The following is a 12901-nucleotide window of genomic DNA, read 5'->3' on the forward strand; positions in this document are numbered from 1 at the left end:
AAAACTCCGGAACATTCGAAATTTCACACCAATGGTGTGTTAGAGCGAAATGCGGTTGGCATCACTGTACACGCCTGTGTCCCATGTGAAACTTTCATTGTTGTATGTCTGTTAGTTATTTTTCATTGCTGTATTGAGTAGCAATTGTGTCGCACAGTTTTAAAATTTTGAGATGGCAGAGTTAGAGATGCAATGCGTCTGCAATAAATTTAGTGTGAAATTCAAGACACGTCAAATGATGTAGGAAACCTATGGTCATGAGTGCTTAAGCTATACTCGAAGTTACGAATGGTTCACACGTAACATTGATACCCCACTCACCTCAACAATTTCCTCCATCTGACTCCCACAAGTCAGCACAGAAGTTAAATAAGACCCTCGTTCAGCACGCCCTTCGACATCTACCGACGATGTTCATGCCAGGAACATTAACGAAATTATGCATGCCAATAGGAGACTGACTGTCCGAGAGATTGCAGAAGAATGTAAAATTTCAATTGAATCCTGACAAAGCATCCTGGAATGCATCGTGTTGCCGCCAAGTTCGTACCATGGCTCATGAGTCAAGACTTGAAAGACCTTCGTCTCGCTGTCTGTGAAGAGCTTTTGGGTTCCATAACAGAATCATAACTGGTGATGAGACGTGTTTCTACAGTTATGGTGTTGAGACAAGGGTTCAATCTTCATAGTAGGCAGGGAAAAGTTCCCCAAGACCAAAGAAGCTCATGAGGTAAGGACAAATATCAAAGTCATGCTGATAGTTTTCTTTGACGAATGAATTGGTGCCACAGGACAAACTGTTAATAGATGGTACCATCAGGACGAGTTGCGACGCCTGCGAGAGAATGTGAGAAGGAAATGGCCCAAAATGTGGTGAGACAATTCATGGCTCTTACATCACAATAAGGCATTTGCACATTCATCCGTGTTGGTGCGTAACAGCTGCAAAAAAAAAAAAAAAAAAAAAAAAAAAAAAAAAAAAAAAAAAAAAAAAAAAAAAAAGAGGAAATCACTGTGCTGCCTCAACCTCCATGCTCTCTAGACCTGGCCCCTGCTGCGATCTTTTTTTTATTTCGAAAGTTCAAAACCCCATTGAAAGGAAGAAGATTTGCAACGATCGACGAGACAGAAGAAAATTCGCAGACTGCGTTTTGGGCGATCCAGCGAGAGGCTAACAAGACTGCTTCTGGAAGTGGAAACTGTGTTGGGATCGGTGTATCAGCTGTAGAGGAGAGTATTTCCAAGGAGATTTCCAGAATAAGTAACCGGTAAGCATGAAAAAATTTTGTGGATATAGTTCTCAATTTTTTTGAACAGACCTCGTACAATACTTCCACCGAACACCTTATCCTTATCCTCTTTTTGCAGTCCTGTGCCGCCAGCTACATCTGACCTAATCACCCCATTTCGTATTACTTCCTATTCTATGTAGATCATATCTTTACCACCTACATTATTGCCACTGACCACAACATCCAGAACTCTTGTAAATCTGCATTTTTTGTCTCCTGCTACATAGAAAAAGCCTATGACCATGTATGGCATTCTGGTCTTCTTTTCAAATTCCAGACATTCACTTTTACAATTAACTATGTCCACCTTATTGCATCCTCCCTATCTAATCGCCCATCCTTTGTCCCTATTAACAATATCAGTTCCCATACCTTCCATCCCACTGCAGGAGTGCTCCAAGGCACCATTCTCTCTCCTCTCCTTTACCTCCTGTACACTGCTGATATGCCCAAACGACTCCTACCAGTCCACCTCCTTCAGTATGCTGATGACAGCACTTTCCTTGCCCTCTGCCCTACACTGCAGAAATGCCAAAGAGCTCTCCAAATCCACCTCAATCAGTTTACTTCCTGGTGTAACCACTGGCTCCTCAAGATTAGCCACTCCAAAATTCAGGCAATAATTATAGGATGAACCACCTGCACCTACTGCCTCCATGCGTTCTACCTTAACATTTACAACCATCCTTCCCCAGTTAACTAAACCATTAGAATATCTTGTACTACCCCTTAACCGGCATCTAATGTCGAAACCTCATCTATTAAACAACCAACTGAAAGCTCACAATAGACTAAAACCACTAAAACGTCTAACAGGCCGAACTTGAGGATTACATCCCAACACTATTCTCCACACCTACAAACCCTTATCTTACATGTCCTCTGCTATGCAAACATTGCAGCGATCTCCATCCCACCAACGTTCTGTAAGTCCCTACAAAACTTCAAATGCCTTGCACTTCATCTCGCTTTCTGATCTGTTTACCTACTTCCACATGGATCTTCTACCATGTCATCAAATTGCCACCCTTCCTTACCCACATCGAACATCTCCGCATCTCCTATACTACCCGGAAACTAGATTCCATTAACTGCATCGTCTCTCCTCTGTTCACGAATCCTAGTATGCTGGTACGCCTTCGTCCATATGCCTACACACACACTCCATATCCTATCCCAACACAACTTCAATCAACTCTCTCAGCCAGACAATGAGATCTGCCCTGATACTGATCCCTCCTAGATACTTTGACTCTTCCCACCAATCTTTTCCACATTAGGGCTCCTCTTTCCTTTTCCCTCTCCATCCCTTTTTTTTGTAACTACTACTCTACCCACACAACACACTACTTATCACCCTCAGTCTTTCCCACCGATTGTATTTCCCACAATCCACCTCAAGTCGTACATGTCGTCTCCATAATTTTCCTATTTGATACATCTCTATCTTTTATCCACTCCCATCAACCCTATATGGAACACAATCTCTCCTCCAATAATATTTCTCACACAGTGCAGGCCCTTCATATTTTAAGATTAGACTAAGTGAAAGTGCATTGCTTTAATGTGCTTTTTAATCAGAAGAGTTTCACCTTACTAAAGTGTGTTTTTAACTTGTATAAATTTTTGTTTTTTAACTGTCCGTTTTTGATTTTAACTTACAATTAAAAAACAGACTCAAATTTTGTTTCTAATTACAAATTTTCTAATTCCCTTGGCTGAAGAGCCGAATATTATACCGCTGACAACCTCTCCCCACCTTCCCCACCCATGTGCATCGAAGGGGATGAAATAACAATAAAAGCGTGCTTTGGCTTGTTTAGTTGGCTATGCTCTTACTCATTGATTACATTCGCAGGTGCGTAACAATCGAAATTATTGTATCGATTGAGACGATAGTTACATATGAATCTGTGGTTGCAATTATTATGCGTATCAAGTCTTTGATTTGTGAGACTCCGGTAGACAAGATTTTGTTAAAAAGTGAAAAATATATATGATCGTATAAGTTTTCATGAGTGAAAATAATTAAAACATGATTTTATTGTGTATAATATGATGCGTATCATACATTGTAGCATGCTTTAGAGGTAAGGAGAAATATATTTTAGCAAAAAAGTGAAGTAGCGATTGCTTCCTTATTACCACCGTATTTTTGCAATTTAAGAACTACCTTCCTACAGTAAGTCAGTGTAACTGCCAGTAAAGACTGGTCCAACCATACAGTATTGTTAACTTGCAGAGATCTGTACTTTGACCGAAACATATGATTAAAGTGAACCACCACTTCTTAACTCCGGTTGTCCTTTTCTTACGCCAGAGGCCAATGTATTACCACAGATGTGACATTCACATTCGTTGATTCGTTAACTTTCAATCAAATTGTCACCATCCAGCCTACCAAGACCTTGGTGTACGCTACCGATCATTGTCACAACAACCAAGATTTTGTGGTGCATGGGCGATCCAATATCGTACTGTAGCCCATAACTCGTTTCCAAATAAAGAAACAATGCGTACTATATAATTATTTTGTGACATGTATTATTAGTGTTGATAGAAAAAAAGTTCAGATGAAGTTGATTTTTTATACCACCAACAAAGCCAAGTGAAAAGTACGTGCATGAATTCTAAGATTGTTAAAAGAGGGTGTGCACTAAACCCACTTCTCAACTTCCAAATGCAAAGGATGCGGAACTAAACTTCTTGTTTGCAATATTATGAAAAAGGGGAGTTGCTACTTGACAGATTCCGTAGTCATGAGTGTGACGCTTGAACTATAGAAATGGACTGTAGATAATTTTAAAATGTCCCATATTAAAGATTCCTCTTTCAATATATATCATCTAAAAGGAAATTGATTACATTACTAAGTCTGAATATAATTTTCTTTTTGTAATTGATGGAAACCTATTTTAAAAATCATATGTCGCGGGTGTGACAAAATTCAGAGGTGCAATGTAGCACATTGACCATTACAGGGAAAAATCAGTGAATTGAATGATTATATGTAAACAAATTAATAACTGTATAATACTGAAAACTTACTGCATTAGCCATGAAAGTATCAGAAAGAAACTTACATTATTTTCAAAGTAATAACATAATTTTCGCTGTTGTGGGTGTGACATAATTATGTGACGGATGTGACAAATTTCTCTCAATATTTAAGAGAATTAAAGGGTGATAACGTATTTATTACAAGTTTTGCAGCACAAAAAAATCGCATTGCTTAATGAAACTGTTGTTGGTGTAAATTAATAAAAAAGATGCAGTTCTTTAAAGAGACTAACAGGCAGCTCACTCTCTCTTAGCTCAACATAATACACAATATGGAGAGTGAAGCATTGCCATGCTCAAATAAATTAAGGAATGAATACCCAACTAGCTAACTAAAGAAATATACACAGAAATACAGTCTTAAATAGTTTCATGAAAGTAATAAAAACTTTATTTCCTTTCATTTGAATCACAGGAGAATTCAAAATTTAACAACATTCTTTTGTAAAGAAACAATTGAAATGTTGTTTTCATTAGCAGAAAAGAGTTTGTTTTCTTTCTCACATGGTTTTAAAAACATAACCTTGATTGCATTGGCCCCACACGCTGGTTGGCAAACAGCAACGAAATGCTGTCCATTTCCCCTCTTGATGATTAAAAAGGTTCCAGCTTTAATTTCCTTAGTTTCATTTATGGTTGCCAGTACTTCATTTTCTGATGTTGCTTGGTTATCTTGAACATTACTCTCTTCAGAATCTGAATAAACACAAAATTTTTCTTGGATTTAGAGATATCCTGAAAGATTTCATATCTTTTCATTTCACTGCCAGATGTTTCCACAGCTAAAATATGGTGACTGTCATAGTCTCTGTAATAATGGTTAGAATGCTCTTTAGGAATAGGAATGACATCTTCTCAAAGCCTTGACTGCCATTCCTTTATCTTGTCTACACCACTGCTTGAAACGAAGAGAATGTGAACTTCATTCAATTTAGCACTTGCATAATCTGAAAATAACTTTGCATCATTCACCACCACTGTCCGACTTCTGATTCTTCTCCAAACAGTTCTCTTCACTGTTCCTCCTATCCCATCAACAGCCCATTTGCCGTATGAAGCAGCAAAGAAGTTCCACTCAATTTCAACTCCCAAACAGGATTTAGTGCAGCAGAGGTAGAACAATATAAATTTATTTTTAAACTGTGCAGTGCAGTTGTCAGGAAAAATATGAACTTGTAAATTTCGATTCTGCTGTTTTAGATGTGCACCAAATTGCAAATTTGTCATGTGAAAGATAACCACTTGCAATTGCATAAGAAGAACAGTCTTTAGACTATCCCATACATAGCACATAAATAATGTTATTTGTGTATAGCTCCAATGTGCAGCCTAAATTTCATCTTGTGACATTAAAGAAAAGTTCTTGGCGAAGTCAACTTGCGTGGCAACATAGTTCTTCGTAAGCTCTTCCTTACAAGATTCAAAATATTTGGCTTGTTTTTCTCTTATCCAGAAATGCCTTTTAAATGTTGTCATCTGGTCCTCTAACTCTTCAGTGGCTGCTTTCAGTGTTGATGTATTTTCCACCAACTTTGGCACTCCATCATAGTCCTTCCACTGCTTCCAGGACAGAATTTTATCATCAGTCAACCACAATGAGAGGTCACATTTGCACTTACTGCATTTTTGTGTCATGCAATCCTCATTTTCTACATCACAAGTAACTTTCTGAAGCAACTGTAACCACATGTGAACTGCTTTCAGGTAGAAATTTAAAATTTGCGTGGTATTTGCATACACACACATTATGAGGTGTTTCTGAAACTGGTAGTACATGACTTGGCCTTAGTTCATAAAATGTTGACTTTCCTAATGGATATAGGGGTTTGAATTCTTAAATTCCTCATAGGCCTCACCAACAGTCATAATCATATACCACTTCGGAACATGTTCTCGTTTTCTACTTCTACAGTCTTTAACAGATTTTACATCATGAATACCAGGAGTAGCTCGACTATCATCATCTGGACTCAAATACTCAACTACTTTATTTCTTGTTTCAGTTGACAAACTTCTTTAACCTTTTGGGGATATGTTAACATTTCTTTTAATGTCAGCAAGATCCAGTTCCTTAACCAGTGGCGCAGTGGTTAGACACTGGACTCGCATTCTGAAGGACGACGGTTCAAACCCACGTCCGGCCATCCTGATTTAGGTTTTCCGTGATTTCGCAAAATCGCTCCAGGCAAATGCCGGGATGGTTCCTTTCAAAGGGCACGGCCGACTTCCTTCCCCGCCCTTCCCTAATCCGATGAGACCGATGACCTCGCTGTCTGGTCTCCTTCCCCAAACCAACCAACCAACCTTAACCAGTTTCCTGACAACAGCAGTCCATTTCCTTGGACTGTTTGGAAGTGATTTTTTTGCCTTATGTACAGCTTTGCCTAATGTCGGGGAACATTTGTAAGATCCTAGTTCACTGGTATGGTTTGTTTCTGCCATATTTTTATGTTTCCTTTCTCTACACAACCTGTGTCTAGTTTTATCATTCTCTCTCTTAGTAGACTGTGTTGGTTCGTCAGCAGTTGCGCTCTGTTCTTCATTCTTCTCATTTTGTCCTATGTGAACATCGTAACACGTGGACAATAGACCCAAAAGAAAAGACTACTTACCACAAAAAAGTTCTGCACTACATACTAGGTCACTCACTCCAATCACACACACACACACACACACACACACACACAAACCAACCAACCCTCATAATCTGCTTGCATACACTGCATTTCACTATGTCCGCCATGGGTCCAAAAAGTTGCGGGAACTTAATGACGGACAACATGTCGTGCCCCATTTCAGCCCACAGATGTGCACTATTAAACTTAGAAGTCATATCCATACCTAACAAAAGAAGCCACAAATTGACTTAAACGACTTACCATGCGACAAACAACAAACCAATAACATCAGACGACACCGCAATGACATAAACACAACAGAAACTTAATTCTTAACTCACTGAAACTAATTTCCATTCTTCTGTAACAGTCACGACTGACAAATGCACACTTCAAGCACCAGCACCCAAATGAACCCAATACACCACATAACACGCAGACCATACACACACCACCAGAGGACATCACCAACCGCAACAAGATGACATCTGCAAACACAACACACTCATAAACTAAACTCCACACCGCCATGACATCACACAACACAACACCCTTACGTCATGGTTCAAAGCTGACGGGTGGGGTCAGATGCCTCCGTTGACCCCAGTATTTTTGTAGTATGCAAGTAATGATCGGTACTGACTTGTTCTTGCCGTTCCCTCTTCCTCTTACATGATATTTTAAATCTCTTTATCATAGCTTACTTGTTTTTTAATGCTTCCGGATAACTGTTCAGGAAAGCAGCTTTCAAATATTAACAGAAATTTACTATGGAATAAACTGAATTGACATTAGCATCTCTTTCTATACATAGCTCACCCCCTACCACTTTTTTCAACATACTCCTGTTCCCAGTAAAAAGCCTTATTGCTTTGTATGAATCAGCCTCAGGGCTGTAAGGTGTTATATTGTGCATCATGATCAGAGACTCAATTAATAATAGAGTACACACTAATTGTTCCAGCCTAAGTTCTACATTATAAATGTTACCAATCAATGTCTTACTGTCTCTCTACACACAAGTTGGCAAACTGTTTGCTGAAATTATGCTGGAACACCCAAATAATGATTCCAGTCCCTTTTTCCGTTCGTATCTTTTAAGAAGTCTACATTGAAATCTTAGGCTACTAACTGTTTCTTCTTGTCTGACATGTAGCTCGATAATGCATTTGTATTTCTCATAAATAGCTGAAAGCTTCGCAAAGATAATTTTACAATTACCAGAAAAGTATTCTGCAATAGCAATTCACAAGCACATACTTCTACATTCTGATCTACCCAAGAACTATTTGTTTCAACATATTTCTGACTTTATGTCCAATTTTTACATATGTTTGCAAGTCGTCCTTTTTCCATGTCAACTGTAGACAAAAATGATGCAAGTTTAAAATCCCTGGTATTCAACTTCTTCATCCATACTTTAACGTGATGTTCAGAGAAGCACAGACCATGTATCACCTCAGATTTTCCCCATCTGCTAGGCATATAAGAAGCCCATCTACCTCATTATTCAACTCCCTAAAGTTCTGATGAAACAAATTGATTTTATTTTTCTGGAAGCTGCTACAGATACTATATTCGTATTTTGCTCTGATTTCTTTCAACATCTATGCTCCATAAGCTACCATATGGTGTGTGGTGGTGGGTACTTCATGTACCATTGCCCTTCCCTTTTTCGTGTTCTAGTCGCATATGGCTCGCAGGAATGATAATTGCCAGTAAGCCTTCATGTGCTCTCGAATCTCTCTAAGTTTCTATTGATGGTCTTTTTGTGTGATATATGTAGGAGAAAGCAAAATATTAGTTGAGTCTTCTAGGAACACACGCTCTCGGAATAATAAATGACTGAGTGGGACACATAATGCCTCTCTTGCAGTATATGCCACTGGAGTTGGCTGAGCATCTCCATGATGCTTTTGCACTTAATAAGTGAACAGGTAATGAAATGTGCTTATCTTCCCTAATTCCTGTAGCAGCCTGTCTTTTACGGATCCCATACTGAAAAGCAGTATTCAAGAATTGATGAAATGAGAGTTTTGTAAGTTACTTCCTTTGTTGAGGGGCAACATTTCCAAAGGATTCTTCCAATTTCAGTCTGGCATCTGCCTTACTCGCAATTTGTTTAATATTGTTGTTTCACTTCAAAGTGCTCCATACACATTCTCCCAGGCATTTTTCTCCAAATACTTACTCCTAATAGTTTATGGAGTAACTGCTTCCATTGATTGTTCTTCAATTTTGTACTCATACAGTGAAGGGTCTATCTGTGGATTCGTTATACTATCCGACTCTAACCTAAAAAGAAGTGCTCCTCCGACTCCAGTAATCGCAGGAATATTCTCTTGTGTGCCTGTGGCTCCCCTTACATTTTCTGCAAGATTTTCAGCTAATGTGCCCTTCCCCTTCCTATTCAGGTGCAGGCCATGATTTGTGTATTCCAATTGTAGCAACAGGCTCGCAAAGATACGAGTTTTATACGATTAAAGTGATACATAAATTGTGCAGCCATGTAAATGTTTTCCTCAACTTTTGTTTTCAAATTGATAAAGAAAATATTATGCAAAAGATGCAGTAAAATGTTGCTGAAACTGCAAAATGGTATTGACCTTGACTTTACTACTTCAGCAGGCTTTTTTATTTATTTTTAATTTTTTTTCCCAAATACTGTGGAAATTAAAAAATTCTTCCTCCATTACATTCACAGAAGTTATTTTCCTCAGAGAACCTAGAAAGTGTCTTTGTGTTTCATTTGTCATTGGTAGTCAGAAAAGTTGAAGAAGACATTAATTTTTTGGAGATTAGTAAACAGAGTGACACCAGTGACATCGTGGAAATACAAAACTCAAGAAATGACAAATCAGTGATACCACTAAGCACCCAAAAATGTTTACAAAGCAATAAATGACAAACTAACATATCTCCACGGAGTAGTGATTTTTAGATATGGATGTTCTTGTTAGTAACATGAAAACAGCAGATAATAGTTTAAATATAGAGGTTTTTGCCAGGGATGTAATTGTAACTAATATGCAGTGTGGTGAGAGGTGGCATAGTCACTTTAAGATAGTAGTGATCCACAGTTTAACAATACGTCTATTTAGCGAGGCATGGATTCTATATCAGAACAAGAGATTAGATGCCAAAGGGGGAATATTCATTGCAGTCAATAAGAATATTGTATCTATCAAGGTCAAAAATGAGTCTGTGTAACATGTCTCTCGGAACACAAGTTAATTGTTGGATATCTTTACTGGCCACCTGATTCTGCTGTAAAGTTCTACAGTCATTCGAAGAAAACCTCTGTGAAGTAGCACAGCAATATCCACATCATGCTATTCAAGGTGGTGGCGACTTTAACCTACTGCGTGTAGTCTGGTACATCTATGAATTTGTTGGAAGTGGTACATACAGGCAGTCTTCTGAAGTACTTTTGAACACGTTTTCCAAAAACTGTCTTGAGCCGCTACTTTGGCAGCCCATGTGCAGTGGAAATATTTTAGACCTAGTAGCTACAAATAGGCCTGACTTTATTGACGGAGTCATTTTAGAGATAGGAATTAGTGATCATATCATCATAGTGACAATGATTACTAAAGTTAATAAATCTATCAAGAATGCTAGGAGACCGTTTATGCTAGAAAGAGCAGATATGCAGTTCATACCATCCCACTTAGATAATGAGTTGACATCTTTTAGGCTCAGTGTAATGAACAAAGAGAGATTATGGGCAAATTTTAAATGGATTGTAAATACGCTCAGGAGAAGTATGTGCTGAGTTTAAATGAATTAACGACAGAAAAGGTCCCCCCCCCCCCCCCCCCCCCCTCTGTGGTTTAATAATACAATTCAGAAAATGCTGAGGAAACAGAGACTGTTCCAATCTTGGTTAAAAAAAATTGCACAAATGGTAACAGGCTCAAGTTAGTGGAAATTAGCATGTCTGTAAAAAGATTGATGTGCAGTGCATACAACAACTGTTATGCCAACAACTGTTATGCTTTAGTGAAAGATCTTGCCAAGAACCCAAGGAGATTCTAGTCCCGCGTAAAATCACTAAGTTGACTGAAAGCTTTTATCCAGTCGTTCATTGATTGGTTTGGGGTGGCAACAAAGACAGCAAAAGGAAAGCCGAAGATTTAAATTATGCATTTAAGAAATAATTCACACAGGAGAGTCGTACAAGCATACCATTCTTTGACCGTCACACAGACTCCTGTATGGAGGGCGTAGGGGTAGGCGTTCCAGGTGTCAAGAAGCAACTGAAAGAGGTGAAAACAAATAATTCATCAGATCTATATGGAATCTTAATTTAGTTTTTTCTTTCTGTGGCGATATCCTGCAAATCGCGGATGAAGGCAGCAAGCAGATTCCATATTCCTAGATTTCCAGAAAGCACCTGATGTGATGCCCCTCAGCAAACTGTTAGCAAAGGTACAAGCTTAAGGAATAGGTTCCCAGGTACGTGAGTAGTTTGAAGACTTCTTAAGTAGTAGAGCCCACTACATTGTCCTTGATGGTGAGTATTCATCAGAGAAAGAGTATCGTTAGAAATGCCTCATGGAAGAGTGATGGACTGCGTTTATTCTATGTATACGTAATTGATCGGATAGACAGAGTGACCAGCAGCCTGCGGCTGTTTGCTGATGACTCTGTGGTATCATCATTCACTGGCTGTATGAGGAGACAAGCTGACTTAGATAAAATATGTAATTGGTGTGGTGAATGGCAGCTTGCTCTAAATGTAGAAAAAATTTAAGTTAATGCAAATGAGTATGAAAAACAATTGTGTAGCATTTGACTACAGCGGTAGTAGTGTCCTGTTTGGCATAGTCATGTTGATTAAATATCTTTGTGTGACATTGGAAAGCAATATGAAATGGAATGTGCAAGTAAGGACGATGATAGGGAAGCCTAATAGTCAACTTCAATTTATAGAAAGAGTTTTAGATTTTAGGAAAAAGTGGTTAATCTGTAAAGGCAAGAGCATATAGAACACTAATGTGACCACATCTTGAGTACTGCTTGAGTGTCCGGGATCCTGAGCAGGTTGGATTAAAGAAAGACATCAAAAAATATAGAGGTGGGCTGCTTGTAGGTTCGATCAGCACACAAGTATTATGGACACGCATTGTGAACTTAAATGGGAGTCCCTGGAGGGAAGAAAATGTTCTTTTTGTGGAACATTATTGAGAAAATTTAGACAACAGGCATTGAAGTTGGCAGCAGAACAGTTCTGCTGCTTCTAACGCATATTTTGCAGAAAGACCAAGAATTTAAGTCAAATTAGGGCTCGTATGTAGGTATATAGACAATAGTTCTTCCCTCATTCTGTTTTGTGAAGGAAAAAAGAAATGACTGGTAGTGATACAAGGTGCCTACTGCCAAGCACTGGTTGGCAGATGGTGTATATAGGTGCATAAGGGTTATCCGGAAATAACGGTTGCAAGGCATGTAGCCTTAGCCTGGAATGTCTGTGGGGGAAGTTGGTGCCACTGCTGTGTAGTGGGAATCCAGTGGAAGGAAAGAGCATTCCCAACGATCAGTAGCTTGTTGGTTAGTGTTTGGTGACTGTTAGAAATGAGCGTTCTCATTCTGGCTCCTGCCAAGTGTGAAATGCACACTGTAACTTGCTACCTAAATGCTAAGGGCATGAACGTTGCTGCGATTCATCATAAAATTGTTTCAGTTTATGGAGAGGATGTATGTGACAAAATGGGTACAGAATTTCAATTCTGAAAGGACTGAAGTTCACGATGAAAGCAGAAGTGGAACGTCATCTGTTGTGACTGATCATGTGGTGAAGAAACTTGAACATTTTCTCTCTGATGATCGCCATTCAACAATTGACAACCTGCTTGCAGTTTGTCCAAGCATTTCACGAACTATTGTTCATGAAATTGTAACTAATCAACTAAATTATCAGAAGTTGTG

The 12901-nt window shown here is 38.7% G+C and overlaps 1 protein-coding gene across 1 annotated transcript in view; it reads left to right on the plus strand.

Annotated features, from left to right (window-relative positions):
- The first annotated feature begins 3237 nt into the window (after positions 1 to 3237).
- Positions 3238 to 12901, plus strand: part of LOC126473782 (tuftelin-interacting protein 11) — a 145559-nt gene continuing 135895 nt past the window's right edge. Inside the window, exon 1 of the mRNA XM_050101050.1 lies at positions 3238 to 3382. The gene's annotated coding sequence lies outside the window, so the exon portion shown is untranslated. The remainder of the gene's footprint in view (positions 3383 to 12901) is intronic.

Source organism: Schistocerca serialis, chromosome 4 (assembly GCF_023864345.2).
Source record: "Schistocerca serialis cubense isolate TAMUIC-IGC-003099 chromosome 4, iqSchSeri2.2, whole genome shotgun sequence".
NCBI lineage: Eukaryota > Metazoa > Arthropoda > Insecta > Orthoptera > Acrididae > Schistocerca > Schistocerca serialis.